This window comes from Ranitomeya variabilis, chromosome 1 (genome assembly GCF_051348905.1).
Source record: "Ranitomeya variabilis isolate aRanVar5 chromosome 1, aRanVar5.hap1, whole genome shotgun sequence".
NCBI lineage: Eukaryota > Metazoa > Chordata > Amphibia > Anura > Dendrobatidae > Ranitomeya > Ranitomeya variabilis.
Genome location: NC_135232.1, coordinates 310,915,944 through 310,921,230, shown reverse-complemented (window position 1 = coordinate 310,921,230; position 5,287 = coordinate 310,915,944).

The window sequence follows — 5,287 nt, the reverse complement described above, 5'->3', positions numbered from 1 at the left end:
GTGTACAGCAGTGCCCCCAGGGATATACAGCAGAGCCCCCAGTAGTATACAGCACAGCCCCCAGTGGTGTACAGCAGTGCCCCCAGGGGTATACAGCAGAGCCCCCAGTAGTATACAGCACAGCCCCCAGTGGTGTACAGCAGTGCCCCCAGGGGTATACAGCAGAGCCCCCAGTAGAATACAGCACAGCCCCCAGTGGTGTACAGCAGTGCCCCCAGGGGTATACAGCAGAGCCCCCAGTAGAATACAGCACAGCCCCCAGTGGTGTACAGCAGTGCCCCCAGGGGTATACAGCACAGCCCCCAGTGGTGTACACCACAGCTCACATCCCCCCCTCTCCTCTCCTCCCCTCCCCTCTCCTCTCCCCGTCCAGTAAAAAGAAAAGAAAAAAAAAAAAACACAAACTCCTCACCTCTCCACACGTGCCCGCGCTGCTCCTGTGTCGGCGGCTGCAGCTGCTCTGCCTGGGACACAGTGAGTGCGCGCGCACCCGCTGTGTCAGAGGCAGAGCGGGGAATGATGGGAGAGGGGGCGTCAGGTGACGCTCTCTCCTCCATCATTGCTTTGAACTGTACCGGCAGACGCCGGTACAGTTCAATGCGGCGGGGGAGTCAGCGCTGGCGGCAGGCGGGCCCCCTGCCTCACAGGGGCCCCATAGCGGCTGCGTGATTTGCCGCTAGCTGGGGGCCCCTGAGGGAGTGGGGGGCCCCTGGGGGAGTGGGGGCCCCAGGCAGCTGCCTGGTCTGCCTGCCCCTAACGCCGGCCCTGAATGCACCGAGCGTGTGGGACTGGGGAAAGTGAGCAGCCATTTACATTGATGGATATGTAATATATATACATGTATGTGTGAGTGGCTATACATATACAGTTATATGAAAAAGTTTGGGCACCCCTATTAATCTTAAGCTTAATGTTTTATAAAAATTGTTTTTTTTGCAACAGCTATTTCAGTTTCATATATCTAATAACTGTTGGACACAGTAATGTTTCTGCCTTGAAATGAGGTTTATTGTACTAACAGAAAATGTGCAATCTGCACCATGAAATCTGAGTCCATCCTTTCATCTAGCTTCTTAAGCTGAGTGTGCCACTGGCCCCCGACATCCATCTCGAGGTTGCTCTTGGTCATTAGACAGAATCACACGGAAGGTATTTACAGCAGTTTGATGTCCCAAATATTGAGCTCAATATGGCTGCGGTGTGTGTGGTGTTTCCCACTTATTTCTGGCCTGTAGGCCTATTCTGAGTCCAGGAATCCCTCTTGTGAAACCAGGGCAGCAAACAATACAGGAGACACATGGTTAATAAAAAACAAACTTTTTCTTAGAGAATGGCAGTCTGTACAGTACTTACAAGCAGGTTTAAAGGATAAGGCCCAAATGGTTGTCATCTTTCCCACAGGTACCGGATACAACCTTAGCCCTTGTTCTCGGGAAAGGTGGCATATTCTCCTCTCTGGCTTTCCTAGCCGTTGGGGATCTTCCTCACCTCTAGCAACATTTCTGGATTGCGATACCTTCCGCCCCATGTAGTCTGAGTCTATTCTTTCTTCTAGCTTCGCAAGCTGAGAGTGCCCCTGGCCCCCGACATCCATCTCGAGGTTGCTCTTGGCCATTAGGCTAGGTTCACACTGCGTTAGCAGCATCCCGTTCAGCACATGCGCTAACGGGCTGCTGTTAACGCAAGTGCCGACGTTACATCGCGCTATTGCAGATAGAGCATCTGCTAGCTCTATCTGTGCTAGCAGTGACGGACCCGGAAACGCTGCAGCCCGTGTCTCAGGGTCCGTCACTCAATGACGGCACATGGCTAGTGCACGCCCATTGTGAGCGTGCACTAGCGATGCATCAGACATTGCATTCAATGGCGGCGTTAACGGACTACGTTACACTGCGTTATGCAGCGGTGTAACGTAGTCCGTCTAACGGACGCCAGGAACGCAATGTGAACCCAGCCTTAGACGGAATCACACGGAAGGTATTTACGGCAATCTGCTGTCCCGAATATTGAGCTTATGTTGTTCCTAGCAGCCCACTATTCCTGATGCATATGCACTCCTGCCCTCCATTAACTGAACTGTCTCTTGCTGCCTCTGTCTCTAACACTCAAACCCCCAGCCATCAGGGTTGGCCACTACAGTTAACCCTGTCCCAGCTATCTGCAGTCCCTTGGGGTAATCTACCTGTACCACATACAAGCACATAAACTGCATTTAACCCTTGGGGGAATGGAAGCATTCCATGAGCTTCCACCACCATTAAACATGAGGCAGAGTACCCCCACAGAAGCAGCTTACAAATTTCTCCCACACAGCATAGGGCAGAGTAACCCCACAAAATCTGTTAAAAAGTTTCACCCAAAGAGCATGTTTTCACATTTCCCCCACAGCTCCAAAATTTCAGCTCCAGTTGTGTACATTACAAATCAAGCTGGCGGCTTGCTGCGAGGCTTGCTACCTGCAGTCCAGTTAAAAATTTCACCCAAAGATCAAGGGGCAGAGTACCCCTACAGAAGCAGCTTACAAATTTCACCCACAGACCCAAACTTTTCTCTTCAGTATTGTACAGTAGAGCAACCACTGATAAAAAGCTCGTAGTTTGATTCTGGAAACGACTGGCGGTCCGCCATGAGGCTTGCTACCGCCAGTCCCAGCCCCTTAGCCTTGTGACACCTCCCCAATGCTGCTGACTTAGGGTCTTGGGGGCACAAAGTGTTCTCCTTTAAAAAAAATAGTGTTCAAAGCAGCCTGAATGCTTCAGCTAGGGTTAATGGAATTGCACTCCTTTTCTATTTTCTTATTTATTGGGGATGTGATTAAGAGGTGACCCGCTGGAACACAAAGTGAAGGAACTGGAAGCACTCTCAGACATCCAATCTCAAACTGCCCACAGGAGGGGTTGCAGAGTACGTATGGGTAATGGAGAATCAGGGTTCTGTTTCGGAGAGGCAACCTGATAAATGTGGATGTGGTATCCAAGCAAGGCTGCAGTTGAGCAAATTAACCACTTCTCAACTGAGTCAGCAGTTGATCTAGAGAGACACAATCATCATTCATGACAATGTAGAGGCTCTGTAATCGGAATGAGTAATTAAATCTTTTGATGAGAATTAGGCCCGACCACAAAGATAGAATAAAATAATTTTTTAGGCACATGACTCATACAGACACGACAGCAGAGTACATAGAACTGATAAAAAATTTCACCCATAAAGCATGTTTCCACATTTTCCCCACAGAAGCTGATAGCAAATTTACCCCACAGAAGCTGATAACAAATTTCACCCACAGAGCATGTTTCCATATTTCGCCCACAGACGGTGATAACAAATTTCACCCACACAGCATGTATCCACATTTCTTCAACGGAAGCTGATAACAAATTTCACCCACAGAGCATGTTTTCGCATTTTCCCCAGAGAAGCTGATTAACCCCTTAAGCCCCGAGGGTGGTTTGCACGTTTATGACCGGGCCAATTTTTACAATTCTGACCACTGTCCCTTTATGAGGTTATAACTCTGGAACGCTTCAACGGATCTTGGCGATTCTGACATTGTTTTCTCGTGAGATATTGTACTACATGTTAGGCCGGCGTCACACTGGCGAGTTTTACGGACGTATGAGCGCATAAACTACGTCCGTAAAATTCGCATTACACACGGCCCAATGAATCTCTATGGCCCAGCTCATATCAGCCGTATATTACGCATCCGTAATATACGGTCTTGTACGGCCGTAGAAAATCGCAGCATGCTGCGTTTATCACCGTATTGCGCAAAAAAATCGCCAATGAAAGTCTATGGGGGCGAGAAAAATACGGATTCCACACGGACCAGCAGTGTGACTTGCGAGAAATACGCAGCGGTGTTAGTGAAAAGCCGGTAATTCAATTGCCGGCTTTTCATTTCTCCTTCACAAACCCGACAGGATATGAGACATGGTTTACATGCAGTAAACCATCTCATATCCCCTTTTTTTTTTGCATATTCCACACTACTAATGTTAGTAGTGTGTATGTGCAAAATTTGGGCGCTGTAGCTGCTAAAATAAAGGGTTAAATGGCGGAAAAAATTGGTGTGGGCTCCTGCGCAATTTTCTCCGCCAGCGTGGTAAAGCCAGTGACTGAGGGCAGATATTAATAGCCAGGAGAGGGTCCATGGTTATTGGCCCCCCCCCGGCTACAAACATCTGCCCCCAGCCACCCCAGAAAAGGCACATCTGGAAGATGCGCCTATTCTGGCACTTGGCCACTCTCTTCCCACTCCCGTGTAGCGGTGGGATATGGGGTAATGAAGGGTTAATGTCACCTTGCTATTGTAAGGTGACATTAAGCCAGATTAATAATGGAGAGGCGTCAATTATGTCACCTATCCATTATTAATCCAATTGTATGAAAGGATTAAAAAACACACACACACATTATTAAAAAGTATTTTAATGAAATAAACACACAGGTTGTTTTAATATTTTATTGCTCTCTCAATCCACCTGAAGACCCTCACTTGGCAAAATAATAAACCAACAATATACATACCTTCTGATGAACTGTCACGTCCCACGAAGTAAATCCATCTGAAGGGGTTAAATCATTTTACAGGCAGGAGCTGTGCTAAAGCACTCGCTCGTGCCTGTAAACCCCGGGTGCTGAAAGGAAAGCAGAGTGATCTGTACTTACATTGAGTCGCCCTCTGCTGGATGTCCTCATGAACTGGAGCCTTGGAAAAGTTCCCACGCTCGAGTTCATATGAGTTCATCCAGCAGAGGGCGCATCACCGCGACTCAATGTAAGTACAGATCACCCAGCTTTCCTTTATGTGTACTTTTGTTGTTTTTATGGTTTTTTTAGATAAAGAAATGTATTTATGGGAATAGTATATATATATATATATATCTTTTTTTTCTTTATTTAGGATTTTTTTTTTATTTTTTTTTTTACACATGTGGAAATTTTTTTTTTTACTTTTTAACTTTCTCGGGACCCGTCCGGTCTAATCTTTGGTGCGTCCCATTGGAAGATCACCCCCTCGGAGCTCACGTCTAGTGGTTCTCCCATGGTTGTTGGTAACTGAGGCACTATCTTCTCCAGGGCATCAGGAGGTACCACGACGAGCTCAGCGGCGGGGGATCGGTTACTGTCGGGCCGGGGAGCAGTCACGGGAGCAGGATCGGTCGGTAGAGCAGGGGCACTTTCCATACCTGCATCTGATGTGATTCCACCGATGCCGATCTCTTCCATTGAGGAGGACACTGGAATCGGCTGCGGCTTGGACCGCGGTTCTCCCCCTGCG